We start from the raw sequence: 17809 nt of genomic DNA, 5'->3' as shown, positions 1-17809 counted from the left end.
ATTGCACGGAAACGTGGTAGGTTTTTTGACAAAGGAGTCCTCCTCTCCTGGTAAGTTTCGTAATTTACATCAAAGGGGGACTTTTTAGATGGGGACCCTAAATAAAAAAAAAAACGTGTACACCCTGTAAAAATGTATTTCATTAAATTACGCAACTTTTCAGCGCTCGTTCTCTAACAAAGAACGTCATCATCCGAGTCGTCTGAACAAATTTGCACTCGCCTCGTATAAAATAAACTCGACGGGAACCTTATCATGGGTGATTCAACGGTTAAGTTGAAAGTTTTTCATAAATAAAACATATATTTTCACAAGAGCTGATATCGGAAATCGTTATTGCGTCTGAGAACTTGATTTAACGTATCTCAAGATCATTTATACGACATGAATTCACCTCGATGCGATCATGGAACTTTATTGGTCATTTTATCACCTAAATTGAATATGAATCAATCGTAATTCCGAAAATATGGAACCACGACTCATACAAATCGTCAAAAATTCGCTTTATAACGTTCGATGTTGAATGATTGTATTTTTGATTTTTAAATGCCTTTTATTATTACGAAATTATGTTCACAATACATCTTATATATTAGATATATTTGAATAGCTACTGATCGACTGATCATTTTCTATTTTACAATTTTACTTTAATTTTGTTAGTAATCATAGTATTATATTATTCTAGTGTTAATTTTTTTTTTTTTATTGTTACAAATCAATATATACTCATCATTACAGATCGCTCCAATGCGACGGGTGTACGTTAACGAAATACAGAATACATAATAATTAGCCAGCAGCATAGCTCGGACGTTAAGTTTCTGCTTAGCGTCAAGAAGGTGCCGGGTTTAATGCCTGAATGAAAATGAATTTTACTGAGTATGCTGTTGGTCAGACCTGAATTTGTGACTCCAGGTTGATCGTTTCCTATCAGAGTTTGCCAATTTTTTCTGATTTCATTGTTGAAACGGTTCCCGGAAAAAAAATTGGCTGAAAATCCTTCCTACCTACTATATCACCACTATTGATGTACAATAAAATTTATATACAATTCATAGATGTCTCGTTAATGTGCGAGTTTTTCAGCGTCTCGCAATTCAACGACTTGTAATAAAAAATGCTGCATTTGTATTTGTAATTGGCCAGGAAGGCGCATTGGGATTTACCTGTAAGGCCTTCCTGGTATATATGTAAATAAATAAAAAAATAAATAAACAATCAGAAATCAGAAATACAGTAATACATATACAATCAGAATATAACAATTAATCAGAAATAATAATCATAGAGACATCTATGGATTACGAAATTATAGAGATATCTATATATTTCAGATTACTGTGCATAATTATTACAAATTACACACAGGCAGATTTTTTGTGACAACAGGAATAGATCTAATACCAATTTTCAGGAACCGTTTCAGCAATGATCAGATAAAATTGGCAAACTCTGATAGAGAAACGATCGATTTGGAGTCACAAAACCCCCAAATCTAATCAGCAGATTTGGCGAGGACTTGAACCTTTGACCTCAGTGGTGCTAAATATATACGCTACCACTAAGCCAAACTGCTGGCTAATTAATGTACAGCATAATAGGAAAAAGAGCTCAAAGCCCTATTTACAATTTTTTGAATGATTGTATAATTTTGAGAAACGGTCAAGGAAATTCGCCTACTTCTATGTGACTTTCTTAGTTCATTATTATATACCTATATATCAACCAGCAGCGTGGACTAGCGGTTAGAATATTATGCTGTTGAGCAGAGTGGTCACGGTTCAATTCCCACTAGTAGCTGCTTGCCAGACTTTGGTTTGTGAGTCCCGATCGATCGTTTCCTTTCAGAGTTTGCCAATTTTTCTGATTTTCATTAAAATGGTTCCTGTAAATTGGCGTATACTTTCCAATCTCCTATGCTAATCTCAAGTTATGCAGTGTCTTGGAGTTAGCCATTTTCTATAATAAAATGCTGAAGAAATTTCTCCATAGATATAAAAAAACTCGCAAATTAACGAGACATCTATGAATTGTACATAAATTTTATTGAACATTAATCAATCTCAAATAGTGGTGACAAAGTAGGTAGGAAGGATATTTAGCCAATTTTATCGGGAACCGTTTCAACAATAAAATCAGAGAAAATTGGCAAACTCTGATAGGAAACGATTGACCTGGAGTTACAAATATCCAGGTCCAACCAGCAGCACTACAGATATACTCAGAATAAATTTTTTGAATCGAGGTCAGCTCATGGGATCGAACCCGGCACCTCTAGACGCTAAGCAAAAGCTTAACGACCGAGCTATGCTACTGGATAATATATATACATATGTACATTTATGTATAAAATAAATAAATATAAATGAACATAAATAAACGCCATTTTTAAATCAAAAATGCCACTTAGCTTGAAGAAAAAGATCTTCAAACAATATGTGTTTTTATTTTTTGAAACGGTCAAACAAATTGTATTATTTTCCGCAAATTTGCTGATTTATGAAATTTATCTATATATGTCTCTATGATCCTCTGTAAAATTGCTCTATACATTTTTAGGCCTTCCTGGTATATTGTAGAGACATAAATAAAATAAAATATATACATACATTATATGCCATTAATCAAACTTTTACAAATATATTATTAAAAAATATGATGTTTACTTGAAAAATGTGTTTTATTTATCATATTGAAATAACCATTGAATCAGCCTTTATATAGGTATATACATTATATACGGTTTTGAGGTTGAACCTATTTCGTTGAACGTTGAAAATTTAGGTTGACACTCCTAAGTGCATCCTTAATTAAAACAGACGGTGGTTTTCATTCCGCACGACCTCGTTTAATTTTTCCCTTTACGACGCATTCAAAGTATGATCGTTATTAACGAAAACGTCGCTTTTCCTCAAACGGAAAACTCGAACGAATGTTTCCGTGGCTGTGGCGCTTTTCACAATTTGCATTATGTGTATAAAATTTAACTGAACCGAAGCGACGCAACGTTTGAACTAACTTTTTACTAAAGCGAAATCGCGTTGGTCGAAGCAAGATCAACGCTGAATTAAATAATTCCGTATTATAAAGCTTTTTGCTTATTTATTTTTATTATTTTTTAAAATCGTAGTACTTCAAACGCTAGCTCTGGAATTTATTTTATTTCATTTCATCGAACATGTAATCTCTCTTACAAATCTCAATTTATTCGTACAGAGTGGTCACAGTTCGATTCCCACCAGTAGCTGTTGACCAGACCTTTGTTAATGACTCCAGCTCAATCGTTTCCTTTGAGAGTTTGCCATTTTTTTCTGATTTTCATTGAAATGGTTCCTGTAAATTGGCATCTCCTCTCTTATCTCTCTTACAAATCTCAATTTATTCAACGTTTTGAGGTTTGCCAATTTCTATATAATAAAACGTTGCAAAAATCTCGCCATAGATGGCACTGTGGATGATGTCTGTATGAATTCGCATTGTTTAAAAAAGCTTGTATTATTGTATTGTATCTGTATTAGTACACTCGTCGCTTTGAAGCGATCTGTAAAGTCGAGGGTGGATGCGGTGCATCCGCTCTAAAACGGACGGCAGCTTTAAACGTAATTCTCGTTTTCTCGAATGATAGATTGCACATCAGATGACGAGTAACCTTTCGATGTGCACAGATGCAATTATTAAAATTGACTTGGATCTTTCTGGCGAGTTGAATAAGGCAAGATTCGGAACTTATCGAATCTTCCCTTATTAAACTCGCCTGAAAGATCCAACTCAATTTTAATAATTACCATTTTAATAATTACCATTTTAATAATTGCATCTGTGCACATCGAAAGGTTACCCGTCATCTGATGTGCAATCTATCATTCGAGAAGACGAGAATTGCATTTAAAACAGCCGTCCGTTTTAGAACGGATGCACCGCATCCACCCTCGCCTTTACAGATCGCTTCAAAGCGACGAGTGTACTAATACAGATACAATACAATAATACAAACATTTTTAAACAATGCGAATTCATACAGACGTCATCCACAGTGACATCTATGGCGAGATTTTTGCAACGTTTTATTATATAGAAATTGGCAAACCTCAAAACGTTGAATAAATTGAGATTTGTAAGAGAGATTAGAGAGGAGATGCCAATTTACAGGAACCGGTTCAATGAAAATCAGAAAAAAATGGCAAAACTCTCAAAGGAAACGATTGAACTGGAGTCATTAACCCAAGGTCTGGCCAACAGCTACTGGTGGGAATCGAACCGTGACCACTCTGTACGAATAAATTGAGATTTGTAAGAGAGATAAGAGAGGAGATGCCAATTTACAGGAACCGTTTCAATGAAAATCAGAAAAAAATGGCAAACTCTCAAAGGAAACGATGGAACTGGAGTCATTAACCAAGGTCTGGCCAACAGCTACTGGTGGGAATCGAACCGTGACCACTCTGTACGACAGCATAATATACTAACAACTAGTCCAAGCTGCTGGTTAATATATGAAGCATATGTATATACGTATGCGAGATCTCATATAATTATGCGGTGAAGAATGTGAGAAGACATCTATGTAGAGATTTTTGTAGCATTTTATTATAGATATTGGCGGAATTTAAGATGCTGAATAATTTGACATTTGGAAAGAAGATGCCAACAGGAACCGTTTCATTGATAATCAGAAAAATTGGCAAACTCTAATAGAAAACGATCGATCTGGAGTCACAAATCAAGGTCTGGCCAACAGCTACTAGTCGGAATCGAACCGTGACCACTTCACTCGAAAGCATAATATGCTAACCAGTAGTACACTGTCTGTTCCGAAGCGGCTAGTGTACTAGTACATATACAATACAATAATACAATTAATACAAGCATTTTTACACAATGCGAATTCATATAAAGATCATCCACAGTGACATCTATGGATAAATTACCTCAAACCGTTGAATAACTTGAGATTTGGAAGAGAGATTAGAGAGGAGATGCCAATGTACAGGAACCGTTTCAATGAATATTATAAAAATTGGAAAACTTTGATAGGAGACGATCGACCTGGAGTCACAAACATAGCTCTGGCCAACAGCTACTAGTGGGAATCGAACCGTGATCACTCCGCTCGAGAGCATAATATGCTAACCACAAGTCCACGCTGCTGGTTAGAATTAGAATAAATTGTAGAATTGAGTCGAGTTTCGAAATTCAGTGTTTTATTTGGGCGATTAACTTTTAATTTTATTTGCTTAATTTGCTGTGAATTTACATAATCTACTTCTTCGTATTATTACTTATGTTTCATTTAGATAAAAATTTATTTAATTAATTATTTTTTCTATTGGTGTTTTATATTGTTTATATGTAGGTAGATTGGTATTTTTTACCTTTTCTTTTACATATTAAATATAAATATTAAATTAAATATATTTAAATGGAATTTGAAAAAATACTTGATGAGGGCAACACTCCTCCTGTGGTCAAGAGAAGTGTAGCTGACCATACCCATGACGAATTTTGGAGAAAATAAGTATGGGTAAATTCCATATTGCTGCTTATAAAGCAGTCTGAGAAATCGTCTTTGGACAAGTTCAAGCTTCACAGATAGAGACTTAGTGTAAAGATTCCAGATCATAGAGGCGTATTCCAAGATACTCCTAGCTAGAGCATTGTACAGCAATCTCAAAACAGCGGGATTATTGTAGTGTCGAGAATTACGAAAGACAAACCCAAGCATTCGTGAGCCAGAGCAACACACAGAGTTGATATGAACAGAGAAATTTAGGTCACTCTGGAATGCAACCCCAAGATCAACAGTTGAATCGATCCAGTTCAATAAAAAGTTACCAACAAGATATGGAAAGGTACGATCAGGGGTGGATCTGGATCTGGAGTAACACATAACCTTGTACTTGGAGACATTAAGAGGCAAACAGTTGGTTAACGACCAATCATGAAGAGCATTAAGATCATATTGTAAAAGCTCACAAGAACGTTCAGAATCGTAACAGTAGAGCGTCCAGGCCGAAATGCATGTTGCTCCTCAATCATAAAACTTTGAAAATATTTGGAAATGTAGCTGCTGAGTATGATCTCGAAGACCTTGTCAGGACTAGACAATAGGGAGATAGGCCTATAATTTCCTATATAAGATTTATCAACCCCCTTATGTATAGGGATAATCCGGGTACACCTCCATAACGCTGGAAAGGAAGAGGATTGAAGAGACAAATTGAAAATCAGGCTGCATCAGGGCACTAGAGCAACCATTTAGTATGAACTCCGGGATCATGTCAGGACCACAAGAGCGCAAGGGTTTCAATTTGAGACAACCGAATTCAAAGTCCGCAGTGTTAATAGGATTAATAGACAAGGACGAGGAGAAGGAAAGGACGTCGTTGTCAGGGAAACAGTCGTGATTAGGAACGGCATTATTCTCCTGTACAAACTGTGAGCTAAAATAGTCAGCGAAAGCCTCGGAAATCTCATCCTGACCAACATATGCTATTGCTCTACCAGTACACTACGCTGTGGCATTGGTATATGTCTATTAATTTTTAATACTTATTATTTTTATTAAAATGAAAATGAATAGACTGCGACAATGTCAAAAAGAGGCTTATTTATATTAAAAAAACATATATGTATATATAAAACAGACTACTATTATATATCATTATTGTTTTGTGTATGTACCCTGCAGAATAGAATATAAACTGACAGTTTTATTAAAATAATAAGTTGAATATCTACTGAAAGCATAAAATGTTTGTTCGTTGAACGAACCAGAATGTTTCATAGAAAAGGGTTTTGTTTCGTACAAAGAGGAGTAAATCGTAATTTTTATGTCATATACTGTCAAAATATACACCAAAGACTTTATGTAAAACAATCTTATAAAAATTCGAACACGTTGGTTACATTCTTATAATATGTCATAGAAAAACCAATATTATTTCAATACATACGTAATACAATTTCATATTATTATTTCAATATACGATGCTTGACTGTTTCTAAAGCTTTTTCACTCTTGTTTTGCACTTTTATTATAGTTCATTTCGTTTAAAGAAAACTATTGAAACGTTCATTCATTTAATTATTCTCTTACTCATTTGCTTTCTATAGAAGCACCTCGCAGCACGATTCTAAAGTATGCAATTGGACTATAAATGAGTGTATTATAAAATCGGACATGCTTTGTATGGAATTCACAATCTATGTATTATATACACATATATTCCAGCGGCTCCTAAGCTGTTCTCAATAAGTGGAAATTTATGCAAAGAATTTTCAGTAGAATTTTTAGTATTTTGAGTATTTCTATACAACTGTGTATGTATGTGGAACTTACAGCACTAAAATGTCAAACAGCAATAAAAATAATAACTTTCATGTCCGATCATTATTTACCACTTTTTCCTTTGCCCGTCAATTCTCTTGGTCTAAATCCCATTAATAAATTCATATTTTAAAAGTATAAACACTTAAACTTCCTTGAAATATATTGTAGAAATGCAGGATAAAAAATATTTTTTACATACCTTTTATTTTTCGGAAGGAAGCAAACGTCTATACTGACGGGATTCCGGAAAAAAAGTGTGCTTCTACACTCAATTGGGATTTAAAATATTTGTATGAACAATACTGCAGCAAATACTTTGCAGATAAATACAATTGGATACTACGCATTGTTTACAAAAAAAAATGAAGCGAAAATGTTATTCACAACGAGAGCAGGTACACAAAATAGCCTCGAGTAACGCGTGTTCATACTTCGGTGAGCAGGGACGGTATATGTATTTAATTTATTTTCTATAATAATAATAACAATAAAATGACCAGTGTGACCTGACAGGTTGCCCCAAAGCGTCACACCAGTTTTACAAAACAAAAGAAAGAAAACAACAAAATAAAAACAATAAAAATTCCAATCATTCATCTCATTCAAATAGTCTCGTGTTGAATCTCAAGAAACTAACCAGCTCATCAACATGATAATTGAACAGGTCCAAATGCTCATCAATCACATTAAGGAAACGGATAGCTTTTACAAGAGACGAGTTATTGAAAGCAGACGTTTAGGTTGGAAAAGTAAATGGTGACGCAAAGCTCTACCGCATTCAGGCGCCGAAAATTTTAATTCCAATAAAATCGAAGGGCTGTCGATTCTTCTCTTTAATACTCCAAAGAAGTATTTGTAAATGGCAATAATTCTTCTCGAAGATAGTGAGTCAAAGCCTTAATATAAGCCTTTTTTATTCATAAATACTTGTCTGTTACTTTGTCTAAAGCTAAGTCTCTATGTCAACATTCGAATTTGGCAGTTAAAAAACACTGCATAGAGAAATTTCTGTTTGTACGAATATTTGAAATTTTACACCGTTTACAGGTTGTGGGGGGGAGGGGGGTAGGGGTGAAAGTTTAATAAAGGATTTTCCGTTTTTGAAATTCGAAACTGAAAAGACCTGCAAAACTCGCCATTGAAGTTTTCCCTTTCTACGACTCGTTCAGACGAAGTAGTCTCGTATTTCGAGAACGTTTACCCGGCCGTTGTAAGTGAATTAAAATGTAATTATAGGGAAATGCTTCTGTCCGTGGCCCTCGGAAAATTCCCCTGGAAACTCCCTCCTAGGTGGGATTCTCCTAACGACGGAAAAAAATCAGTGACGAGCCTCGAGACTTTCTTTGGTCGGGTTTTCTTTTCGTCGGAGCTTTTTGACCCACTTTTACGATATTATCGCGATTGATTAACGCCGGGCATTGTTCAATATTCAATACACTCGCTCGAGAGAATTTCGTTAATTAATAAAACGCCGTGTTTGAGGTCGACACACTTCAAACATCTGACCGGAAAATTTTTGAACTCAAATACGTCTAAAAACGAGAGGAAATCGATCGAGTTTTCGACGCCCAACATTCAATAGAAGCTTATTATATTTTCATTATAAGGATTATAAAAATTCAAACCACAAAGTCTTAAAACAATGAAAACATCAGTCATTACATTAAATATATGATAGACCCAAAATGTATCAATACTATAACTGAAAAAACCATAACTGAAAAGCTCATATTTATAATAAACATTTACGTAATTTTATTATTGCAACACATTTTATATAAACCGTATTTTATTACAGTAGTCATTGTTATAAGTAAGCTCCAGATCTCTATTAAGAATTATTAATAAATTCAAACAATAATATACGCGATTTCAATTGGTTTGAAAACCATTAAAGAACTTACCAATAAGAATAGCATATTTTTCTGCCTACTGCAAACATCCTCAAATTTAATTGTATTAATATAATTTCATTTTGACAACTTAATGCTGTATTTTTCATATTTTAATATTTAAAAAAGTTTATTTAATGATTTTATTATGATTTATTTTTGAAACGTTCTATAATTTATTAGCTATAATTGATGGGAGATTCAAGATTTTACAGTTTTAAAAAGTATTTCACAATTAATCAAATTATTATCATATTGCTTGAAATATTTACAAGTGTCTCGAAAAATAAAATACAGTTGTCAGACATGTTTGATTTAAATTTTAGAATATTGCATAAGTTCATGTCCGATTTTTAAAGTAATTATCATTAATAATAAACGGGAATGAATTTTTGCAATTGCCTTCTTTGTGTTTTCGACAAATTTGCCGTCGATTTCTTTACCTAGAACTGAAAGTTAATACAAAAAGTACATACAGAATATATTATACATAAAATTATTTATAATAAAAGTCAATAAATGTGAAAGTAAAATATATAAAGGTATAATTTTATTCTGAATTATGTAAAAACGAGGCATTGAATAAGTGAATAACTTTTGGAACAATTTCACTGACCTTTTAAAGTTTTCTTTATTCAATTTGTAATATGCCACAGAATCGGTATAAAAATGTGAATTTAGTACTGAGTCTGGCTCTTTATGGCCGTTTTCCTCTTACCATTTGTTTGCTGGAAAATAAACGCTGAATTCACTTCACTTAATGTCTTCTCATTCTTTTCCTCGCACGCGAGTTCTTTAACGGAATTACACAAATGCAATTCGAATAAATTTCACATACACATACATATATGTACATACAAGCATACAATGGAAACATACAAACTCACCTAAACTCGTAGAAACGGCCACGTCGAACGTTTGAAACGGTGAAATTGTAATTGCAACGAGTTTTTCCGGGAAAGTTTTCCCACGCGTGAAAATTCAACACCGGAAAATGTAATCGCACAGCTCGCTATAGTCGTTAATTAGCCCCGAATGTCACGTTTAAAATTTAAATAACTTTTCAGCGTGTTTATTTTGTAGCACACACGAAAAACACATACACTTTTGGAAAAGTACTTTTTTTTCAATTTTCCAGTATATACTACATATATATGTATAAATGGGAGATACTTCTCGATGGAAGTTCAAATGAAGTTGTTTCGAGCTAAGTGTGTAAGTAGAGACGAGATCTCGAGAGCGTCGATGGAAAGTGTTTCGTTTTAGGGAAAAGCGTGCTGCTAGGAAGACAGTCGCGGAAAGACTGGGAAAATCCAAAGCGCTACGCTCGGGGAAAATCGCTTTTACTCATGCGCGTCGAATAGACTGCGACTTTGTTTTCAGTTTGCGAATTTAAAAATTTGCCCACTTTAGAGTTGATAATGTGAAAACTTTTCTACTCAAAGTCAAACAACCATCACTTATTAGGTTATTGAGAAAATATAAGAGAATCGTGTTTTTTAACTTCAACTTACATTAACAATGCTTAAAAGAATGTCAATTTGTATATGAGCAGCTTATTTCGAATTTAATTAATCTCGATGTTTCATTATTTGTATAAGAAGGATTTCAAATTTCGATTCTTGAGAAATTGTTTGAAATTGAACTTGTATGTACTGTAATATATGTACAGGTATACATTAATATATATTTTATTTTTTATTTTATTATTTTTACATACATATATACAAATATACCAGGAAGGCTTAACAGGTAAACCCCAAATGCGCCTTCCTGGTCCACATAATTATTTCATAGATACATGTAAATCTAATCAATATCTGACATCTATCGTCAGATATTACAAATATCGTATTAATACGATAAATAACGATGAATAACTTTCATGTAACAAAACGAATTTTATATTCGATAAACAACCACAGAGAAATCTACATATGGTGAGCAATATGGCGAAACCTAAGATATAACAATAACTATAGGTTCGCGACAGAAAATTGGGAAGTAAACGCCAATTTTACAGGAATCGTTTCAATGAAAATCAGAAAAATTGGCAAATTCTGATAAGAAGCGATCGACCTTGACAAATTAAGGTCTGGCCAATAGCGAGACTTAGCGGGAATCGAACTCGTAACATCAAGTACGAGATAATTCAACATTCACCACTAGACCACGCTACTGGTTATATTAATTAATATATATCATTAAGAATCATAATCATAATGTCTAATTATCTCAGAACGAAATATTATATGGCTCATTCCACTTAAATAATAACCGGAACATACATGTGTATGTATGTAGTTAGGAACATGAAAAGTGCGCTGAATTTAATCATCTTTATTTTCACTTTCAATGTCATCATCCGTGTTGCTATGTTTATCTACACTGCTAATTTGGTGCAAAAGCTTCTTATTTTATTTTCTTATTTCTTTATAAAATTCTTGCCATGAAATATTTTTGTAATTATATACTACGCTTAGTATATAATATATATAATACCTCGGACAGTGAAAATTTTCAACTTATTTCTTTCTTTAGTACACTGTCCGCTGATCATGGAAAATATTCTTTCTACATTGGCATTTTGGCCAGGTATTGCAAAAGCCTCTCCACTCACGTCATATCTTGTGAGAAAATAAAGCACGGACTGCGTGAAATTATTGTCAAAATTGAAAAAGAGGACATTATGGGTATAAAATATATAAAAGAATTGTGACTGTCTACACCACTGGTCGTCACGCGAGCTATATTTAGGTGTAGTTCATTTTTCCAGGATTATCCTATTAGCCTATTTTTTTTATTTCTATAGATGAAGTTGACAGGGGTTTTCAATATAATATCTAATGTGTATTTTAATTAAATTAATCACAATAAAATAAATAAACAATTTTTAAGAATTACAATAAAAAAAATCAATAACAATGTAAATATTTTCGAGTAAAATACTTTAGATGTGATCCGTCGTTTACTTTTTATTATCTCTGTCGTGGAAGTTTATACCTACTTTTGTATTAAGGTTTGCTCTTACATTTAATGCCATCAGTCTGTCCGTCCGCAATAAACATTATTTCTTATTTTTAAATATTTGGCTCCTTTGAGAGTATTATTTGTAAATAAAATTAACATCCCTGCTGGCAGCTAAATAATGTATCGCTTAGAGAAATATTTAGTTAACGTTAATTTCATACAAAAATAGTCTTAGTTACGGGCAGAGCTGGTTCTAAATTACCATATGTATTTTTTGCAGTTATTTAATTTCAAAAGATGCGAAAACAATATCAATTTCTTGACTAGTATTCGTTCTTTATTAGTTAAAAATAAAAGGTTCACACCCAAAATATAAACTACACCCAAAATATAAACTACGCCCAAAAACAGCTCTTGGCGAACACTGGTCTACATTCTTCACACAATACTACTCTCAAGTGCCAGAGTAGCAGGTTAAGTGAAGCTGGCGACCACGGGACCACAGCAGATATGTGACTGCCCCGAAGTGAATCACAAACCGGTTAGACTCACCGCGTTGTGAGCAGAATTAAACCCACTTTTGACTATTGATGAGTTACAAAATTACTTTTCTTTCTTGGTTAGAAATTTGTGTGAGGCAATGACTCGAATGACGAGCCACCCCTTCATTTATTTATTTACATATATACCAGGAAGGCCTTACAGGTAAATCCCAATGCGCCTTCCTGGCCAATTACAAATAAAAAATGCAGCATTTTTATTAAAAGTCATTGAATTTCAAGACACTGAAAAACTCGCAAATTAACGAGACATCTATGAATTGTACATAAATTTTATTGTACATCAATCAAACTTCAAATAGTGGTGAAATAGAAGGTAGGAAGGATTTTTAGCCAATTTTTTTTTCCGGGAACCGTTTCAACAATGAAATCAGAGAAAATTGGCAAACTCTGATAGGAAACGATCAACCTGGAGTCACAAATCCAGGTCTGACCAACAGCATACTCTGAAAAATTCATTTTCATTCAGGGATTGAACCCGGCACCTTCTTGACACTAAGCAGAAGCTTAACGACCGAGCTATTCTGCTGGCTAAATATTATGATTAAATATAATAATTAGATTTTTATAAATGATGTTTAAACAATTTTTTTTAAATAAATAAAAACACCTTTTCAGGTTCTATTTATGATACGATTACAATATATTATAAGTATTATTTATTTATTCATTTAAGTTTGAACCATAGTGACATTACAGGAATCCTTAATGCGTCACAACAGTCGAAAATATAATAGAGAAGAGACAAATAAATCATACAGACAAAAATACATTAATAAATAATCTTTAAAAACAATAGCTTTAATAATAGTACATACAATAAAAAAATCAAATAAACGCAATGCATAGTATGGAATGTCTTGCATTTACATACAGCCAGCAAGAATACCGATGCGGTGCAAACGATCGAAAAGCGCCAGACAGACTGAACGACAGATTATCGACACGTGTACTTTATGCGTGCGCACTGCTCGCACTTACACTAAGCGAAATCTACCCGAAGTCCCGACATACCTACCCTGTATTCGTTCTGTGCTTCTGATACTTTAGTTCCGAATTTTTCCTTATTAAATTATTAAAAACTCGCCAGAAAGATCCAACTCAATTTTTATAATTACCATTTTAATAATTGCATCTGTGCACATCGAAAGGTTACTCGTCATCTGATGTGCAATTTTTCATTCGTGAAGTCAAGAATTGCGTTTAAAGCAGCCATCCAATTAATCTGTGGTTCAATCTGTCTGGCGCTTTAATACATATATAAGAACCAGCAAATGGAAGAGAAAATATCAAAATTCGACCAATTATTTATTAAATTAATCCAAAATGTGTTTCAAAAGTAGTCCAGAATGTGGACCGGCTCGGGTACCGTCACCAGGAAATTGACGAGAAACTGAAAAATTTTCAATACAGAACATTAAGGGGGTATTCTAGTATAGAAATTTGAAAAAATCGATTTTTTTTTCTTCATATTTTTAAAGTTCAAGCCTTTAAAAATATGTCCTTAAGAGGATTTTTCAAAATTCAAATTATTTTCGGAGATAAAGCTGTTTTAGTGACGTGGAATCTAACCGGCGAGTAACTTTACCCGAAACTTTAAACGCGTTTTTCTCGAGTACTTTTTTCGAGACGGTTGACATGATTTCTCAAATTCTACCAAACCAATTCACTTGAAATTTGGTGTGAGCCTTTTCTATACATTACTCTATCGCACAAACCAAAACTATAAAAAAATTTCAATTTTTACTATTTTTAAAAAATTCAGTAAAGTCAAAAAAACTATTTTGCGAAAAATAGCGGCTTTGACTTTTCCGTAGTTCAGGCGATGACAGAATTTGTTTGGATTAAGAATTAATTTGTTTTTTTTTTTATATCAGATTACTAGGAGGGTTGCAATCGTGTCAACCAGGGCGCGCCATTTTTTTGAGACCCTCACTTCATCAGCCTGTATCTTTTTGAATTTTGAATTTTTTCTTTTGATTTTTTTTATGTATTCTTCAAACATTAATAAATATTTGGTAAAATAATGGCTACTAAAATTATTTTTTGTTTTTTTTTATTGCACCTAAAAAAATACCTACAATTCATACTTCTAGACTAGAATATCCCCTTAAAAAATATAATATAAAACCAAATCAAAATAAATGCGCTAGTAAATAAATAAATACCTGGATAGTAAATCCTCTGCTTTCTAATAATGTGCGATTTTGAATTGAAATTGACTGGAGAGGCCCAACACGAGACAACTAGTAAAAATATTGTAAAGATAAACAGAAATTTCATCTTGAAATTGTCGTTCAATTTGAAATTGGTGATGAACAAATGAAATTCCAACTTGCAATATTTAAATATTCAATTCTACTGCCATATATATATACAAACTATACACAATGATTTATCTAAATTCAAATGAACTTACAGAAGGTCATGTTTCTATGGAAAATTTTTAATTTATTATTAATTTCAATTACCCGGGGAATTACCTAGTTTTAATTTTGCTTTTTGTCGTTCTGTTTACAATTTTTTAATGATTAAAATAACAATTATGAATCGCATACAGTCTGTGCGATAAAGGTCTATGTCATAGACCTTCGTTCAAACTTATTTATAAAATAGTGACGTAACATTGATTAAAATAAAAGTTATATAATGTCGATACGTACAGTAGGTGTATTAAAAACGCAACAATTTAAATATTAATTTCCGATCAATAAGCGGTCAGTAATTTTTATAAAATTTAGTGCACCAAATAGATCGGTCAGTAATCCGCTTATTGTTATAAGTATTTTTTTGATAAAGAGATAATATTCAAGCAAATGACCGATAGTGTACATAACTCACTGATCATCCATGTACATATTTACTGACCAAATCAAACGAAAGTACTGATCAAATAAATGCAGGCCGTTACTATTTGGTGTTTATATAAGAGATGCGACAATTTAAAAGATCATTTTTTATCAACAAGCGGTCAGTTTTTTATAAAATTTTGTGTACCGAATAGATAAAAATGAACGGTTAGTAATCCGCTTATTGTTGACAAGATTTTTTTGATTAACAGACAATATTCTAGCAAGTGACCGATAGTACATATAACTTACTGATCATATATTTACCGACCAAATCAAGCGAAATTACTGTTCAAATACATGCAGGCCGTTACTATTTGGTATTTATATAATAAATACACTTTCATACCATACATAAAATGAGCGAGATACAAATACTTTTTGTATGAACATTTAAAATATATAGTATTTAATATTTTGTATGAAAAGAATATATGCATGTTGTTTGAATTTAATAAAAAATATGATTGAAATCATCGTTGTTTAAAATTTTTTTATTGAAAAAAAAAATCAAACCAGATAGTTTTACGAAATGGCCTACTAACTCTTTAAATACAAATTAAAATAAATAAATACACAAAATTAAAAACGAAACATTTTAATAATTAAAGATAATATCACAAAATTCTTTTAATTCTATCAGATAAATAATATTGAAATTTTCTATAATCGAGACAGCTTTTGATATTCTTCACCAACATGTCTAGGAGAATCTGAAATTTAACAATACAGAATGTTACAAATAATAATTTAAAATAAAATTTACAAATGTTTACATATTTATATTTACCTGTATAAGTAATTGTTTTCAACCACGGATGGGGCAATCTATAAATAATCGGAAAATAAACTGGAGAAGACCAACACGAAACCATCACCAGGAAAAGTGTGTAGAGGAATAGAAATTTCATCTTTAAAGTATCGTCAAACTTGTCAAATTCTGATCTACTCAAGAAGCTCTCAGTTAATTATATGCCATTGCTAAATTTAACTGCTTCTTATATATAAAATAAGAAGGTCAAATTATATCATAATAAAATGTCACATTTGTCGTTGGGGATTTTCGAATCGTATTTATTGTTTATTTTTCCTCGTAATACTGTCATTTCGCAGGAATTTTATCTTCCTTTTAGATATCTCATATAAAAAGTTATACTAAATAAAAATAAATTGAATTCGATACAGTATAAATATAATACACTTAAGAACCTAAAAAGAGAATAAATACATCAAATATGTTTAAGTACGAGCTTTACTACAAATTGAGTACGAGTTTTCTTGTAGAAATGAAAATCGAAAGAGTTGCTATTGTAAATAAAAATATTCATTGTCGTTTTATACATTAGCTTTGTACATAATTAACAATAATTAACATAATTAATTGTTAATTATGAGACTTGCTGTCGCATTCGTGCAATGTGTTGTAACGTGCAACATTGTAAGGACGTGAAATTAGTTCTTAATGTTTTATTAAATTATATAATGATAGTATTGTGCCCGTTGAAATCAACGAGTGGTTTCGGAAAGAAATTGATACACGAATTAAAATAAAGTTATATGTTATATATAAATATAATGTAAAGTAATTTATAGGCGCGAGCGTGAACGTATTAATAGATAAGACAATATATTGTTACGTACGCCGCGGATTAAGCGAATAGAATCCCAGAGACTGTGTGACCGTTCAAGGATTATCTGTTAACGGATTAACTAAGTGCTTGCACTCACTTCCAGGATTATATCTAGACTCTAAGTGCATATAGGCTAAACAATGACCGTTATTAATCCTTTCTCAGAATTGACCTGTACCGTGAGACCGAACGTTGTGGGAAGAAATATCCGTACGTGACCATAACAATAGGTAAACAAATTAGACGTCGAAGATGTCCTGAGATATCTATCCCTTATAAGGCGATACTTAGGCGATATCATGTAATTCTGGACTGAGCACTGCCAGTGCGTGTATCTCCTTAATCATCAATAAATGCTGTGAAACGACTTTGGCCTTTTACTTGGATCCTCCACCCACCCCTACGCAACAATATAAATAATCTAATTAAGAAATCACAAATTCTCTCCGTAAACTTTGATCATGAGTATGGCAAAGTGCTCAATCTGCCATAGCGAGAGGGGGGCGAAAAGGGAAAAAGCGATCAAAACAGTGGACGCTAGACGTCAACGTGAATAAATGCGCAGTATTTT

General features: G+C 32.6%; 1 protein-coding gene and 1 long non-coding RNA gene across 7 annotated transcripts in view; both read right to left on the bottom strand.

The window, feature by feature from the left end:
* LOC143919169 (GTP-binding protein Di-Ras2) overlaps positions 1–17809 on the bottom strand; it is a 238437-nt gene that overhangs the window by 202045 nt on the left and 18583 nt on the right. For 2 of the 6 annotated variants that reach the window (XM_077441372.1, XM_077441373.1), the window contains exon 1: positions 10116–10533. The exons of 2 other annotated variants lie outside the window; for them this stretch is intronic. The gene's annotated coding sequence lies outside the window, so the exon portion shown is untranslated. Of the gene's footprint in view, positions 1–10115; positions 10534–17809 lie in introns of those variants that run through there. 2 more of the 6 variants (XM_077441371.1, XM_077441370.1) reach the window with 2 other exon arrangements.
* LOC143919174 (uncharacterized) lies at positions 16077–16584 on the bottom strand. Its single transcript, XR_013261198.1, has 2 exons — positions 16398–16584; positions 16077–16320 (listed from the first exon to the last, which is right to left on the bottom strand). It is a non-coding gene; the product is annotated as an uncharacterized LOC143919174 (long non-coding RNA).

The sequence above is a fragment of the Arctopsyche grandis genome, chromosome 11, assembly GCF_051622035.1.
Source record: "Arctopsyche grandis isolate Sample6627 chromosome 11, ASM5162203v2, whole genome shotgun sequence".
Classification (NCBI taxonomy): Eukaryota; Metazoa; Arthropoda; class Insecta; order Trichoptera; family Hydropsychidae; genus Arctopsyche; species Arctopsyche grandis.
This window is presented reverse-complemented; position numbering and strand designations above follow the sequence as displayed.